Source organism: Cygnus olor, chromosome 18, assembly GCF_009769625.2.
Source record: "Cygnus olor isolate bCygOlo1 chromosome 18, bCygOlo1.pri.v2, whole genome shotgun sequence".
NCBI classification, from domain to species: domain Eukaryota; kingdom Metazoa; phylum Chordata; class Aves; order Anseriformes; family Anatidae; genus Cygnus; species Cygnus olor.
Window position 1 is genome coordinate 7,250,398 of NC_049186.1, and position 17,602 is coordinate 7,267,999.

The 17,602-nt window shown below is 39.8% G+C and overlaps 1 long non-coding RNA gene across 5 annotated transcripts in view; it reads left to right on the top strand.

Annotated features, from left to right (window-relative positions):
• LOC121056815 overlaps nucleotides 1-17,602 on the top strand; it is a 77,964-nt gene extending 60,362 nt beyond the window's left edge. The window contains exons 3-7 of one of the 5 annotated variants that reach the window (XR_005813512.1): nucleotides 7,518-9,552; nucleotides 11,781-11,945; nucleotides 12,044-12,128; nucleotides 12,233-12,725; nucleotides 17,491-17,602. This is a non-coding gene — a long non-coding RNA (uncharacterized LOC121056815). Of the gene's footprint in view, nucleotides 1-7,517; nucleotides 9,553-11,780; nucleotides 11,946-12,043; nucleotides 12,129-12,232; nucleotides 13,147-17,490 lie in introns of those variants that run through there. The other 4 variants (XR_005813509.1, XR_005813514.1, XR_005813513.1 and 1 more) reach the window with 4 other exon arrangements.

A 17,602-nucleotide genomic window follows, 5' to 3' on the forward strand; every position in this document is an offset into this window, starting at 1 on the left:
ATGTGGTTGGATCCTGTGTGTGGTAGAGCTGCTGTTAAGATGGATGTGCCTTGCTTGTGTGTGCAAGGAGGATGGGGGGGTAGGCCCTGCCTTGCCCTTGGTTGTTTGCTGTGCCCAAAGGATTAGGTTAGAATTGTCCATAGGTGGGAATTACATGGGCAAAGGCTTTTGGTGTAGAGTACCAGTGTACTGCACGCTTTGTTTAGCTTGTCCTTCTTTCCTAAGAATCAGTAGAGATTTGATGAGGAGATAGCACATTTAAATTAAAAAAAAAAGAAAAATCATAAGAGCAAATATGTTTTGGTTTATTGCTATATTTGTAGCCTTAGGTTACAGATTCGTGAACAGAAAGAAGTCTGGTGAGGATAAATGTTGTCTACTAGCCTGTTAAAAGTACACATCTACAGTACAGTTTCTTTATGCTGAGATTCAGCTGATGTGGAAGTGGTCCATAGCATTCATCAGCCTGACAAATGCTTAATTGGATAATTTGTAGGGTGAACAGGGATATTTTTGAGCAGTGATTTGACATGTTTCTAGTGTATCTACCTTTGTGCTCCTCCCCTCCCTTTAATTATGTAAGAGACTTGATTTTGTTTTGAGTAGTTATAATTAAGAGTTCAGTCTGTAGCAGCTATAGATTATTCATGAATCGTCCTTTCTCTTCTGACAGAGAGCAAATCGTGCCACCATCTCAAATCTTACAGCAAATATTTCACATTTCCAGTCCTACTGGGACAAATGCAAGAAGCAAATATTTATTTTTCTTGTAAGTCAGGAGGCAGTCATGCTGCTGGGGAAGACGAGGTAATGACATGTGCTCTATGCTGTTTGTCATGTCCCAAGCTCCAGGGATCCAGGTTCTGCTCACTGGGCAAAACCATCCAGCAACGGATACACCTGTAATTGTAAAGAACGAGGGATCGTTTCCAAGAAAGCTGAGTGTTTCAACAAAGCCCGTGTAGGTAGGTGTGGTGGAATTACAAGCAGAAAACAGCATCTGTTTTGGCTGGAGTGCTGCAGAGCAGGGGCTTCCGGGATTCGGGGACCAGAGATTCCCACTCTTTTACCCCTGGGGGAAACCACTTTCTGCTGCCTGCAGAGAGCGTGCAGGGGCATTAGCGTGGCCAGGCTGTAGTCGTTTTTTGTGGAAACCCTCCAAAGCATCCCAACTAGTTTTGTATGCTCAAAAATCCTTGGTCCTTTAAAAATAAACAAACCCCAAAGAAGCCATGTTTCAGTTCATTATGTGTACTGAAAATTCCCCTTACAGTTTTTGTCTGGATATGGATCTTTTGGGGACTGTAATAATGTAAGGGCAGTGTTCCTTGTTTTTATTTTCTGTTGTAAACTCTGGAGTCGTTATTTCTATATGTTGTTACTCTGCTGGTTTATTTAACTGACATTTGGAGCAGAGAGAAGGCAGGTGCACTAATGTAGGTGGGATTATATGCTAAATACTTAAGATTGGCTGGAGTTCTGAAATTTGCCTCTCTGTGAGGTTTGAAGAGCCAAAAGTCTCTTATTGAGCCTGATGAGGTTTTGTGTACATAAGGGGCTTATTACCATGAAGCTAGTTATGGACTAAGAGAACAATCTATTGGGGGGGGGGGGGGCGGGGGTATGAGCTTAATTAATTGTTTAAAATGGTTTTTTTGTGGCTTTTCTGTACAATTATTAGTGTCTCTGACATTCATGATTTTGAGACTTTTACTGAGAGGTGTGTTGTTGCTGCTATTGGACAGAAGAGGATATCTGCTTTCAGTCTTTGTTTTTTAAATAATGGTTCTATTTATTTATTTATTCTTTTTTTCTTTTCCCTTCTGATTGCCCCCTTTCTCTGCCAAAGATCAGTCTATAAAGTGTGGTCCAACCCCAACTGTAAGCTAAAAGCTGGGGACCTGAAGGCAAAACCGAACAATTAAAAAGAAATTAAAAGGATTTCTGAAGTTGATGATGTGGCGATTTTGTCATTTGGGGAACTGTTGATATATTTTATTCAATGTGGTTGGCAACAGTAATTTGAGAAAATGCTTATTTTGCTTTGTTTTTAAGACATCCACTTATTTAATGTTTTTTCTTTGAGTAACCTTTTGATGAATTATTGCTAATCTTCTATTTGAGTTGACGTTTTCTGTTTTGTTCTGCTTTACTGTCCCCTGTGTCTGACCAGTTCCCTTGACATTTTCTTAATGAACCTGTTTTCTTCACACACTTATCCAGGGAATAAGCGTACTAAGTTGATACAGTGAGAAATGAGTGTTTGCTTTTCCTGCTCAGCTGATAAGATTTGTATATTCACATGTGCAGGTATCGTGCGGTCTGCAACTGTACTTTGTGTTTCTCATGCATCAATACATAGGGAGGCAGACATAGTTGTGAAGTATATCCTTTTGTTTTATTTTCTAATCTGTTCTAGATAGGTGCAGCTTGAGATGATTCATTTAGGAAATGGGAAAAAAGTGCAATGCGGAGTATTTTCGATGCCTTTGGTGGGACAATTTTCTTAAGTTTCTTGAAAGTTTTAGATGATGTTTAAGGAAAAAAAAAACAACTTTGAGTTTAATACAAACAAGCGACCCATCACCCCACAAACTCATATGACTTACACTAAATAGATGTGCTTCTTAAAATATTCTTTTTCATTATATCAACAACAAATTCTGTAATTCACTATGATTGCAATAGATGATCTTTGGTTAGTTATGGAAGATGTGCACTAAGGAATATTAGAATAGATACACTATTTCCTTCATCCTGCCTGCTTCTTTGTGTGGGTTGACTTAAAGTTGTCTCTGTTCAGGGATTTTGATGTTCACTTTATATACTAATTTGTAGATTTGAGGCCTCAGATTGTTCATCTTTTCTGCTTTACTGCAGACTGTTGTTTACTTGCTTTGCTGCTAAACAGTGGCCATGCAAGTATAATGAATGCATTGATTAATCATTTCAGTGTAAATCATTTGTATTCCAAATTAAGTGGCTTGAAAAAAACTGAGAACAACTTTTATTTATTTATTTATTTTTAATTGTTTCTCTTGCCAGAGCCTGAGCTGTCAGCACCCGTCAATCCTACAAATCCATCAGGCACCTACTTCTTCCAGCCCCATTCCTAACCAGAGAAGTCAAACATCCCTACTAGAACCAGCAATAGTATCTAGATACAAAATTTACATGTAAAGAAAATTCAGTCCCACTCTAATGTCTTTGAAGGAGAAGACCTTAGGATAACACAGGAGGAGTTTTCATTCTTTCTTTCCATGTTGGAAGAAGCACACACAAAGCCTGTCACCTCAGGGTGTTAGCAACTCCCAAAAGGTCTGAAGGCTCAATACAGTGTTTCCCTGTAGACTGGATGAGTATTTGGGTGCTCAGCATTACAGCCCAGCACCAGTTAGGTAACTCTTTCACCTGCAGACAGTCTCTCCAAGTGACGTCTGGAGCCTTTTTGAATTGTCCTGGAACATGCTGCTATGAGTGCACTGTGCACTTCAGCTGGGGAAATTGAGGCACAGAACAGTAAAGTAGCTATTAAAAGAGCTGGGAGTAAGACAGTTCTCTTGACTCCTTGTCCTGGGCTCTTTTCAAACTCTGCCAGACAAATAGACCCTAAACACTAGATTCACAAATTCTTCTCAAGTCTTTCACATCAGCAGTCAGGGTGAGGGCTATCAGAATTGGGCCTTCTTGTCATCTCAAACCTGTTTGTTTGGGTTTGTTAGGTCTCAGAGCATAGTAAAGGCAAATGAGACAGTGGCTTTCTTAGAAAACACTATTTCACCTAACAAAATGTTTCTCTACAATAGCAAAGAGCATGTTTTATTTCGGCCAAAACCTCTGCAACCAAATGGACAAAATTTATCTGTAGCTTGGCAGCCAATATGCATTATCCTCAGGTTCCTTGCTAAACTATTAAAATTAATCAGGTGGCAAACTTTCATTATGCCAGCTCTAATAAACAAGAAATCCAGGCTCCTAGCACTGGAAACATCAGTAAATAGAGCAGTACAATGAAGTGTCTGAGGAAACTCTCCAAAAGCTAGTCAAATCAAATTAAACTGTGCATATACCAAACTATTTATTTTTATATTGAATCCTTCTTACAAAAGTATCACAACCTATTATATGGTATATAATAAAGTGCAAATGCCACCAGCTTGGGGATGAGACTTTTCTGTGTACCCCTTTGGCAGTTCCATCAGCGCTGATGGTGATGTGGGAATCAGCATCTATGGGTAAATTATAAGGAAGTTAGGCTCAGAGAACATGCTTTTCTTATTAGATAAAGAAGGCTAAATAATGCCATTGCCTAGGAATAGATTGCGATTTGACACAAGAGTCGGGAAAATGCAAGCAAAATTAATCAGGCAGCAAGAAGAGATGCATTCGGGGCATTGTTTAAAATAATAGCGTTAAGATACCGCGCTCACAAGGTTCTCAGGTCAAATGGGTCTGGAATGAGGATAGAAAAGCTGAAACTCTGGCAGTTAGAATCTGCTGGGAGCGCACAGCACCAAAACATCAGTGAATTACTCAAGTACTGGATGGAGCCCGTATTAGTTTAGCATCAACGAATGGAAGAGAATGAATCAGAAAGCATGAAGCTACTAAGAGACCTTGAGGTATTGTTGACTTTAAGTGCCTGAAAGTTTATGGGAACCTCTTTGAGAAGTATGACTGCATCTATAAAGCAAGAGAAATAATAGGTTGTAGTTTCTAAAGGAGCAAGGTAAGCCAAGCAGAATTTTATGTTCATATGTGGCCATCTAACCTCCTCAGGGTTTTCTGAAATTTCTGGGGAAAAACTACTCAAAACTACTCAGGTTTGTGGGACCCCTAGATTTAACCAAAGTGCCCAACAAAGAAAATACTCTGAGAAGCTGACCCCCCCCACCCCCAAATAAATAAATAAAATGCTGGGTGCTTCCTGTGCTTCCTGATGCTCAGTCAGGGGAAGCTTAGTGTAATAGGGATTTTTATAATAGGGATTTTTCTGTGTCTGAGCCTGGCAAATTTTACCAAAGGTGGTAGACTGAGAAGCAATGCATTTGTTTCTGGCATGCCTGTGAGGAAACTCATCTGTGTATGTGCAAGGCAGCCAATATCCACATGGTGGATTCAGGCAGTCCTGGCAGCACCGCCAAATCCAAAATAAGAGATCTGCAACACAGGGCTGGAGAGATTTGTTTACTAAATTGGGATTAGGCTCAACAGCTGCAAAGTCTTTGTGGTTGGCACTTGGGGAATTATCAACTTGCTGCAGATGAGGGCTCTCACCTGGCAAATTAATTTCCACTTTTAAATAGATCCACCCTGACTACTGACTGAGTCTGGTGGTTGTGTGGGTCCCAGCACTACCTGCAGGTAGGTACTGCTTTGGTGCTGCCTGTGCAGACTGCTTTGGAAATGAGGCAGAAGCTGCCTTCTTGTTTATTTAATAATTGAAACTTTTAGGCACCAGTGGGTGCATTTATTCTGTTTTTCTTGGCACTTGTACATTTATTTGACTATGCTCTTCCCTCATCATGAGTGTTGATGGAAGGTGGCAATTACATTAATCATCTGTGCTGTCACCCCTTGTTTTGAATTTGCTCAGGGTAAGTGCTCTTCCCAAAATTCTGTGCAATCTGTTCCTGCACATGGAGAATGTTTACCCAGCAATGCAGGACCACCTCCAAAGCAATCTGTGAATTTAGTAAAGTCACCCACAAAGACCAAGAAATAGATATTTTAGTGTATGGGACTGGTAGCCAACACTTTCAGAAAACTAGTCTAATAAACTTTCCCAAAACCAGAGAAAATTCTTATCTGTTTTCCCCGAAGCCTTCTTGGTTGTTGTACATGATGAGAGAGCCTTTGGGCTTAATGCAAGGCTGCCCATTGCATTCAGCATACGATAATTTCACATGTCAGTAGCTCATGGAGGGGTTTAAAGTTGTTGGCTTTTTGGGATAGGGGGGTATGGTTTTTTTTTTTTTTTCTTCTTCCCAGAATACAGACTAGATATTTTGTGTTATTTGCAAAGGAGACCCTGGCAGATTGGATAGAAGATCAGCCAGTCGTCAAGTGACAAATTAGATGATTAAGATATTTGAGTTTGGTTTTGGTTTGGACATTAAACAAATGAAATGACTCATACTAAAAGAGGACTGACTGCTCTGCAAAGTGTGCGTGGTAGAAAAGGCTGTGCTTCATCTTGCACAATGTGCTGAGCATATCAACAGCCCAGGCTGATTATGAGCTGGTGTGGCTGGCTTAGGAGGAATCTAGTGAGGGAGGGGGAAACCCATAACGCCCTGATCTGTTGGCACCTGGGCCTCTGCTCAGAAAGTTTTGTAAACCTGCCTTGTGGGGCAGACAGAGGAAAAAGCACCCCGTAAAAATTTTGTGTGTCCTAGAGAATATTCTCTTCAGGGATCACGAAATGGGATACGGAGAGTTGTGAGTGGCTTCAGGGAAAGGGAAAGCGTTTGAGCATCCCCTCTAACTGGTATGGTAGGATTTTAGCTGACACTGGAGAGCCAGTATCCACAAGCATGTCACAGTCAGCTCAGTATAAAGAGAGAGGGATTCTATTATTATTATTTTGCATATATGTATCTTTCAGTTGCTGCAATGGAAAAAAACAGGTGGAGAAATATTGATGGATCCACTATTAAGATGTTCAGGCCCTGCAATTTCAGGCATCAATTTAATCAGGCCGATCAGAGTTAATGTGCTGGTCTGAAATGAGATAATACGTGGTTCTTAAGAAGGAAATGTTGGCAGACTGGAAGAAGCTGGATGGTTTTCTGGAAATACCTTTTTATATTTCTGATCCAGGAGGCATGGTAACCAATGGAGAGCCCCCTGCCAGGCCTGCTCTTTCTCTGATCAAACCCCAGGAGCTTGGCGCTCCGGTGCAAGGCAGCACTCATTTGGTTGGCTGCCAGTTGGCAGGGTCTGACTTAGTTAGGCTCTGGTTTCTGAGAGTCAGTTATGTTGCACCGAGTCCCAAGCAGAAGTTCAATCTGGGCAATGAAATAAAATTTACTTGCAGAAAAAGCCCACAATGTTGGAGAACTAATACAATACAGACACCCATTCATCCTTGGGCAAGTCTTGTCAAAACTCATAACTTAAGCAACTGCAGGTCTGCATGAGAGACTGGCAGAGGAAAACACTGGAGTAGGAAGCAAGGCAGATGGTTCGGCTTTAAATCAGGTGTGCCCCACCAGCATGATGTCCTGTTACATACCAGCTCTTAGGTGTAGGGTTATATTCACTGTGCAGTGTAGCTGTAGACTGGGAAGATGACTTTGCGTTTGAATACTGAATGGTGACTTGGGAGAAATAAATTTGATTTGTGGCTTTGCCACAGGCTTCCCATGTGAGTAGGCAGCTTTGCATGTTGCTTATGTGCTCTGTGCCTCAGCTGTGAGTGCCATGCAATTAAAACCTGAGCTGCTCAGCTGGAAGAGTGGTGGTACCTTGAAACACAAGATAACCATTAATTTCTTTTTTTTTTTTTTGTACAGGAATCACAAAGCCCAGCCCTGAAGTGCTATTTTTATTGTGGTATTATCAAGCTGCCAACCAAGAATGAAGACCCAATATAGTGGGAACAACACAATGGGAGAATAAGACTCTCTTTTCCCCAAGGTATTCGTTGCTTTAAAGGCTCATCTAAAGCAGAAATGTATTCTGGTATCAGATAAAGCATGAATAAAACCCTGTAAACCAGTACAGCATCATAGGGATCCTCCGATGCCAGATTAAGAGCAACTTCTTTTTGCCTATATTTTTGTTTTCAATGATCACACTTTTTTACAGGACAGCTGTCAATGAAATAGTTTAGACTGGCATGGTTTACCTCCATAAACCCAAACGTATGGAGTATTCTTTTCATCTCTTAAATTTCAGTGTGTTTTGCAGCTGTTCTATATTTATATATATGTGTGTGTGTGTATATATATATATATATATGTATGCACACACACTCTATATCCTTCCAGAGCTGGCTGTATTTTACCCGTGAGCAAAATGATTCCATAAAACATGCTCTGTAAAGAATCTGAGAGCCTTTCAAATGACACATGCTCCATCACTGAATGGCCAGTTGTTACGGTGGGTTTTTGTGATACACGAGAGAATGACAAGATGAATCTTTCCAGGACAGGGATAGAAGGGCAGCAGGCAGGTGGCATTGAAATGGCTCCCAGGGAACAGAGGGGAGGGACGAATCCTCCCATGGTGTAAAATAAACTGATTCATTAAAAAGTTACTTCAGTCAAAGACCTGACCCATAAGCTGCTCCAGATGCTATGACTGATGTAGTAGCTATTAGCTGAACCTGTTCTACAAATCTTCATCTGATAAGCAGTCTGAGCTTCTTCTATATTTTAATATTTGTATAATATGATTAAAAACATGAATTTAATTATTAGGGAGAAATTACATGGTTTCTTCCTTAGTATAAGGATGTTGTGTCCAACCTAGTTCTGCATATATTAGAAAGGAAGTAGGTAGGGAGGAGTGTAATGCAGTAGCCAGCTTTTAATATACTGTGAACTGCTTATAGGGTGAGAGCCATTTGTTCCAGTGGTTATTTTCTCATTGTTTACATATTCAGTTGCATCTGCTTCTAAATAAAACTCACAAACTGATCTTAAATATTTCAAAGCCTATAACTATGAGGGCTATATTTTAAAAAGCGAACCCATCTGACTTAAGTCAGTACATTAAATAGTAGCATTTTAATTAACTCAGAAATATTTTCCCTTATTTATTGTCTTTTATTTTTCCTCTCTTACCTAGCTCTTAAGAGCAGAATGTTATGAGTTCCCCGTGGAATTCTGTTACTATAGTGAAGGTTTTCACTGAACTTTGAACAGACAAACCCTTAAGGGTACTGAAAAGTTTTCTGCCAAAAATTAAGTATTTCCAGGATTAATGGAAACACCAATTCCAGTGATTTGCTATATGCTATTCACTGTGTTTTAATGCCTCAGCAACTTGATTCAAACTTTCAAGTGTCTGTAGAGCGGTGTTCAAGATATTTCCGCAATGCTCGTTTCATTTCACAGAGCAAATCTATTCAAATAAACAGTATACACAATTAGGGAGCTTTATTTCTCTGAGATACAGCTACAGGACATAATCCTGAGGGAAGGGAAATTCTCAGCTCCTATAGACTTCTGTTGCTTCCAGGTAGCAACAGAGACATCTGACAGACAGCAAAAGCAAGAATGATTCAGGAAGTTGGAATACAAATAATTCTCAAATTCCATCACGTAGTTGACTCAAGATACTTAATAAAGCACCAGGGAAGACTTCTGGGATTATGATCCTCGCATAGGAGGAGATAATAAGAAAACAGTGGCATCTGTGCAGTTCCATTAGGCAAATTCTTGGAATTTCATTAATGGAGCTTTAATGAGCAGAAGACATCTTGTCAAGGCTGATCTGTGTCTCTGGAACCTGGATATCAGCAGTTTATGATGGCCCTAATCTTCATCCTCTGAAGTCAATGGCATTGTAGTCATCACTTATTTCCTGCACTTCTCACATAAAGTAAGTCTGTTTGTACTTTATACAAGAATTAAGGGCTTATGAAAAGTCTTGGGCTGACAGCCCTAGAGACTGAAATTCTGTTTATTCATGGAGCAGGCTGAGCTTAACTGAGAGTAGTTCTGCCACTTCATCTCAACCTGTTGGGCTGGGACTCTCTCTATAGGCAGGAAGATACCTCAGCAGCAATTTCCATTCTCTTCTCACCTCTCCCAGAAGTGCTAAGGGAGGCTACTAGCTACTGAGCACTGTTATTTTTCCTGGGCTACAAACAAGGGCAGAAATAAATGACCTTCTAAATTTAATTCATGAATATATATGTTTTACATGTCAGCAAGAAGAATGCATTACTTTTGTTATGGATATTTGGTCCTGTTCGGACAAATTTCCTCTGTCTGCATGAGAAGTTGAATTTTAAAGAGCCAGGTTTGCAGACCACTGAAGAGCCCTCAATGGTAATGGATTTCTGTTGTGACCAGTGAAGGGCACATTGGAACAATGACCTCTGGGTGAGAGGTTCAATATCTTCTTACCAAACCGCTGAGGCCTCCAGTCATATTGATGGATTTCTTTTCACGTTTCTTAGATATTAACTGTATACTAGAGGAGGAAAAACCTAAGCCATAATCTGTGAGGCAATAAACATCATTGAAGACAACCAGAAAAGTATTAATAAGTTTTATTAATACTTCTAAATAATAATACTTCAGGGGAGCTGTAAAAAAGGCAATGCACAGAATATACAAATCTTAACAATTTTAAAGTGAGAATTTTAAATATCCTTGGGGAAACCGACTGGAAGTTCAGTGGTTATTTAGAGTTTGTACGGTTTTGTATGAGGATGTCAGTTCAAACCCAAGTATAAGCTAGATGCCTTAGTCCAAAAGTCATTCATTCGCTGGTAATTTGTCCTGTGACAGAATAAAATGTGAGAATTTTTTTAATGGGATTAAAATAATATTTCGGAGTGGATACATCTTGGGTTTTATGAGCTGCAATAAATGCAATTGAAGCTGTAACATTCATTTGGAAACAAGCAAATGTGTACATGCGTTTAGGAGGCAGAATTTGGTAAGCATCAATTTACAGCTGGGTCGATACAGTCATCTTCCCTGGGTTTCACGGCCGATCGGTAGCACTTCAAGGAGCTGGGAGGGATTTCTTTCTGTGAAGCAGAATTGCATAGGAAGAGTGGAGCACGTTGGGGGATTAATATCAGGTATGGCCCGTTCTAATTGAATCACACACCAGTGCTTGCTCTCAGGAGAGAGGTTCATCCAAAGAAATGCATCTTGTCCACAATATTCAGGTAGTATATTTGAAATTTGCTGTTCAACATCTTATATTATAAGATCCTTATTTTTATGAAAAGTTTGAGGTATTACATGAACAATATATATACATAAGCCACTTTCTCCTATGATCCTCAAAACGTACTGAATAAATGCTGGTATCTCTTTCTAGAACTTGAGCCTAAAAAAGAATGAGATCCTACTGTTGCTCCCAGGTAATGGAGTTATTTTTTCAATGTCAGTGATACGGACTATTGTTTCTGGCATGCTGACAGACAATAATAAAGGTCATAACACTTGCTGTCTCCAAACTCCCAGTGACTTGAATGGGAGTTTCAAGTGCACAGTATTGAACCGAAGAATTACGGCTTGAGAGAAGCGTGTCTGCTAATAGTAATTTCTGATAAACACCAGGTGAAAAAAAAAGAAAACCCTAACGCTTCTGGAAAAAAGGAGAAGAGGGAGAGAGTGGAAGCTGTGTGCAATTTCTTCATTTCTGCTAATAATATTTAATCCTTGCACTGTGTTTTATCTGTGGACTTTGGATAATAAAGATGCAAGTACCATAGAATAATTTTAGGCACAGAAAAATGAGTTGATTAATCCAAGTCCTTTGATAGATACAGGAACTATTTCTCCAGCTTCTAGACTCTTGTGTAGCCCCAAGAGAAAGCCTAGGGTTTCAGTGCTTCCTGTGCTAATTTCTGTATAATTAAACTAAAACATTTTGTGACGGTACGAATTTTTGAAAACTTTCTTGTAGTGATTTTGTTCAGGTAAGTAAAAACATTTTCAAATTGTTTTATTTATATATGTATATGTACGCACACATTTATACACATATATATTTAAATGCCATTTTCTTTTTTTTCTAGTGAGCCATATTTTGTTCCAAGTTAGTCAATGAATAACTCTAGATAACTATGGTAATCTTACCAGATCTGTCTAAGGCAGGACCAGGTGGACAGTGGGGCTAATGTGCAATGCAATTAAATCATATTTAACAAAGCCCTTGGAGCTGCAGCCTTTATGGATGGATGACGATGGCTTGAAGATCTGCACAAGTTGATTCAGATAGTGTTTTTCCTACACAAACTAACTAGGGTAGGTACAAATGCTATTATGTAGCTGATGTAATCAAGCATAGCTTGTTTTCTACTCCAAAACCATACTTTCAAAGTTGGCTGTCAATGTTTTTCCAGGTTCCAATTGTTTGTCACTGAACGCCATTTATTGCAGAAAACATGATTATTTTCTCAGCATTTTGACAGGAAATACAGGGGAACTGTGAGTAAAGCTTCTGAAATATTCTCATTTTTCATCTGGGTCTGTCATGGAGTCAATGAATGACTCGAAGGCTCCCACCCTTCCTCTTCTCTTCACTCCCTCAGGCTCCACATTACTCCCAAGATCCTGGACACAGGGGAACCAGTGAGGCTTGGCTAAACTCGGGGGTGGAAAACAAGAAGATGAAAGGGGACTACACACTTCTTCAAAACTGTGAACCAAGCCTTATCTCAACTCTCTGAGCATCAGCAGCAAGGTGGAGAGAAGTAAAAGCACAGCCTATGGTTTCAAGCTGTATTTATCCACTGGAAATGGAGAAGACGCTAGATGGGATGTATTTGAGATGTTTAATAGATGCTGATAGAAGATATTGTGCAGTACCTGACATAAGTTCTGGGATTCTCTATCTAAATTGTGTTAGAGACTGGAATGTGTATCACAGTACTTATTTCTTTTTTCTAATATCCACAGTTAGCTACCTAAACTGCTGTCAAGTGGGTGCAGGATTGAAAGCACTCCTATTTATACAAATAACCAAAAGCTTTGTGGCCCGGGAGAGAGAAAATCAGCTTACGCTAATTATCAGAAGCCAGCAAGGTAAGGCTCGCAGAAGGTAAATTTGGATGTCTGCTGCTGTAGAAATTGGTGCTTGTGGGGAACCTTTTAAAACCAATTTTCTCTGTTTTCTCTTGCATGCAGTATAATGGGAACTCTGTTTTCAATGAACAGAAGAGTTTGTAGAAAAAGATAATAAATTTAGTCATTTTCTATTTCATGGCATTATTATACATGTTTTATGATGACTGTACAATGTTTGCCTACCTAGCTCTTCCTATGTCTTAGAGTGATTTAATCTTTTTTATTCCTGGTTGTAAATTGGTTTGTTTCTTTGGGCTCTTGTTTTGTCAAAGGGATGTTTTGACACACTGCTGAGCTAAGTGAGATTATCCCAATTACATTTGACTGATAATATTTGTTGTCTGGTGCCTTCCATGTGAATAACTGCATGGAATAAAATGCTGCCTTTCATTTCTGTGTGATCTTGCTTTACTCATAGGCAATTTGTACACAAATTAGGATCTTTAATGCAAGAGATTAATTATGAAAATCAGTGACTAAGGCCTGAGATCAACCAGGGGTTTAAACACCCTAATCACTAAGAACAGGAACAGTAAGTGCTGATGTGGGACTCTGGTATTCAGCTCCCTGTTCTTCCTGTGCTTATGGATGGTCTCTGGGAAGTCCCTCAAACTCTGTGCCTCAGAAGGCACGTTTCAGTATTGAAAAGTGTCTCCTCTGGGGAGGGTGAACCTTCCTTAATTCCTGGATAATGCTTGCTTAATAGGGAATGTGTGAAAACAAACCTAATAGTAGTTTTAAACTGACAGCGGAAGTGCTACAGATGTACAGAAAAAATTTTCCTGGTTAAGTTTGGACTCTTCTGAGAGTGATCCAGGTCATCTGTTTGGCTTTACCAGTCTGGTAGACAGACCCATAGTGCCAGCTCCCAACAAGAAAATATGCCTTTCCAGGATTAGACAGCTAATTTTTAGACAGCCCTAGGATAAGGGAGGATGTTGAAGACTAATTTATTACAACTCTATTAGCTTTTCTTTTTCTAAATGAGAGCACAATTAAAAATGTGGCACTATTTTTAGAAAGTTACTGCTAACTGTTCTTTTCAGCAATCAGATTTTCCATTTTCATATTGTTGTGACATCTCCTATCAGGGTACGGCAGTTGCATGAATTAAGTTAAGTGCTGTTGTTCAGCTTGATTACAAGGAAACTGAAATATTCTCCTCATGGGCATTATCTGTCATATTGCTAAATACAAAACCAGCATACAGCTCTGCTTCATTCTGTAAAAGCCTTGCATGCCATGCTCTGAATGTTCTTCTGTGAGGTTCTGAACGTCTCACTACTGCCAATGTCCTCTTAGTCCAATACCTCGTGGTGTTAGACCTTATGGCTGAACTACATGTGGATGGTCTGATATCCTGCTGGAGAAAGTGACAGTCTGGGACTCATGCTAAAAGAAAGCTTTTTGGCTCTCAACTGTTGCAGTGTTGGAGACAAATCTCCCAACTGCAGCTGTGCTTGATGGCAGGGAAATATGTAAATATTTTTACTCCTAGTATTCTTCAGTAGTAGCATGCCTTTAATGTGACAGAGCCCCCAGCAGTTTGGGGGTCCATTGCAATCTCAACACAGAAAACAAATAAGATGGAGACAGCGGAGCTGTTATTCCCTTTGATCAAATGGAAATTTGAAGAAGAGGGGAATTAAATGACTTTAACCAAGTCACATGCTGGATCTGCAGCAGAACTACGAGCTTAACTCTGTACCAACCAAGCACAAGACATCATGTATTTTCTATGTTTTTTCCTCTTAGTAACTGTAGCAGAGAGCTGGAAATTCTTTGCAAGCATCCAAAAAATAGGTATGTCTTTTAAATAAACCAGACATTTTTTATCTCTTTAAAAAAAAAAAAAAAAAGGAATCGTTGTTGCTTAAACTTGTTAGTTTTCTATAACATCCATGGGTTAGGATGCCAATGGGGTACATTAGTCATCCAAGTATTAGTATTGGAAGTGTCTGATGATGGGGAATGGATTGCTGTCCTACAACACATGGATTTTGTTGTGTTTTGGATTTCTGAGATTGCTAAGGTCTTTTACAGGAACGCTCTTCAAATACTCTAATCCAGCCCCTTCAAACATGGAAATGACTTTTGTGTTTCACCTGAGGAGGATGCAGGAAGTGTAACTCATAGCCTCTTGACATCTGTAGGCAGATGTTCCCCTCTCAGCTGTAAAACACAACATATTCATAATCCAGGTGGCAAAACAGAGCAAAACTTTTCCTATAATCAATAATTCCATTTATGCCCCCAAAGTCACAGTCCTCACTTTTGTGAAGCGCTTGGAGGTGATAAAAATATTGAGATTAAAATATTGTGGTTCAGTCTTTAATGATCCAAGTCTCTTCAAAAGTCTTGCAGAATTGTTTTCTGTCCTCCTTGTGTCATCTTTAACGTGGCCTGTATGCTCATGCCTTCTGTGCATTGTTTATTTAATACCTGTCCTCGTTTCACTTCTATGACTGAAGAGTCTATTTTAAGCCTCCCAGAATCTTTTCTCCACCTGGTTAGAGCCATGTTATTATGCGTGCCCTGCTCTGAAAACATGTGCCTCAAGAATGACTCAGGGTCTTGAGGAGTTATAACATGGAGGCATAATAGTCCCCCTCAGACTGAGAAAATTGGCTGCTCTCAACTGTAAAAGCATGCTTTTGTTTTCCAGATCATACAGACCATATGTACAAGCACTGGCTAGCCTTACATTTTAAAAGAAAAATTGCACCTTCGAAATGTTTAACTGTTTGTGACAACCTCCACCACCTGCCTTATAAAGGATCTTTACATCAAAGAGCATGTAAGGCCAAAACAAGAGAATTGATCCTTTTAATTCTATATCTCTGCTTTGAATATATTTTCCTCTTTCCTTTCTTCCTTTCCTTCCCCAGTGACCCAGTCATGATTTCACATTGTCCCCCTGGTCACGCACTCCTGATAATGTGGGCATCGTCTGGCTTTCAGGGTAGGACTGAGACCTGAACTGCGGCTGACTTTTATGTAAGTGCTGACTAAATTAGTTGACCCAGGTTGAGGTACTCAGAAAATAAGGCAGTGTATGTGACATACGTAATAAAAAGAAATTTTTGTCTCCTAAATGATAGGATTCCAGGAAATGAAAACTTCATTGCGACCTGATTAGAAGCCTACCTTCTATTTAAAGAAGTTGTAATTCAAACAAGCTTTGAAATGAATGAAGAATTTTGTACTTTGAATCTTCTGTGTGAAGGGCTTTCAATTTTGACTGTGTATGGTTAATAATACCTGGACAGAAAACCTCTGTGTGGTCACATTCAGGGGCTGATGGCTATTTTGCAATTGAATTCTTAGTGAAGGGCAGAAAGGTTTGTAAGTCAGCCCCTGAGGAAGTGAGCGAAGTCACTCTCACCTTGTACCTCTGTTGTCCATCTGAAAAAGGAGGGAGTAGCTGCAGAAAGTTGTTGCTTCCTCAGTGTGTGTGTGTGTGCATGCCCTGTGCCTGTTGGTCAGGGGATGGAGCAAGGAACTTGAAGCTGTTCCTGAGTGCCTCTCAGCATGTTTATCTTCAAAATGTCCCTTGGAGGTGGAGTAGTGGTTTTGTTCCCACTTCCCACACAGGCTGCGGGGCGGTCTGCGCCTTGCGGGCTCTGTGGAGCAGTACTTGAGCTGACTGAGTGCCGGAGGCGGCGTGTCTGCCTTGCTTCGGCCCTTCTCCAGAGGAGCAGGGCGTGCTAACCTAGGCAGAGCTTCGCAATTGTTATTGGTGCTTCTCAGTTGTCTGCTGCCTGCTGCTTACACTGTGATTGACAAAATCTCACTAAGTTGGTGCCCGTGTGTGGAACTCAGCCACTTCCCTGGCTCCCTGATCGGTATGTGAACATCAGAGCATCCTCCTGGCTCTCTGGTCTGGCTGCAGGCATGCAGCCGGGGAACATTTCTGTGGAAGCTGTTTCTTTCTCCTTGCAGGAATTAAGTCTCAGTCCCTCTACTTACGTCAAGAAGCCTTCATGCAGTATAGCAGTCACGTTGTAGGCTATGAGTTGGGGTTTGTCTTAGCTTGAGTACTGTATTTTCTTATACTATTAAGTAGGAACCTAATGTTGGTGCCTTCTCAACAGGTGACTTAAAAGTCTGATGTTAGCTATTCTAAGGAATAAACTGTGCCTCCTTTTGAAAACATGTAGTGTATTTAATATTGACCTATAATCTTAGAAATGACTAGTCCTTCTACATGGTTAACTTGACAATTTACAAGACCTTTCAGAAACAGGTAAGTACTTACTCTCTGTAAACCAGCATCTTCTAAAGTGGCAAAAGATGGATTCCTAGATCATTTCAAAAGAACTTTTAAAAAGCTAGGTGATTATCCTCAGAAGTTTAGGAGTGTTTCTACACATGCACTGTTTTCAAGCTGAAAAAGAATCCAACTGCTTAAAGGAGCAAATTACAGCTATTAGCTAGCTTCAAAAAACATTAAAAAAGGTGATATAAAACAAAGTATTTTATAATAAACAGCATCATTTCTTATCCAGTCATAGTTATTTAGTTTATAAAAGATGTCCTCGGTGTGGCAAAGAAACTAAGGGATTGACTTACATATTTTTAGACTGCACCCTGTGCTGTAGTAGTTTTAAGAGAAGCTATTGAAGAAGGAAGAGGAGATGAGAAAACTCTTAAGCCAAAAAATGAATCCAATGCATTAGTTTAACTAAACATGCCTTCAGGCTTTTTTTTCTTTTTCCCACAGGAGTAGGTAATCAAGGTATTCTGCTATGAAAAGTACTTTGTTTCAAAAAGAAAAGAAGAGGGAAAAAAAATCACTAGGGAGAGCATTAAACTTCTGCTTGACATATGAAGGT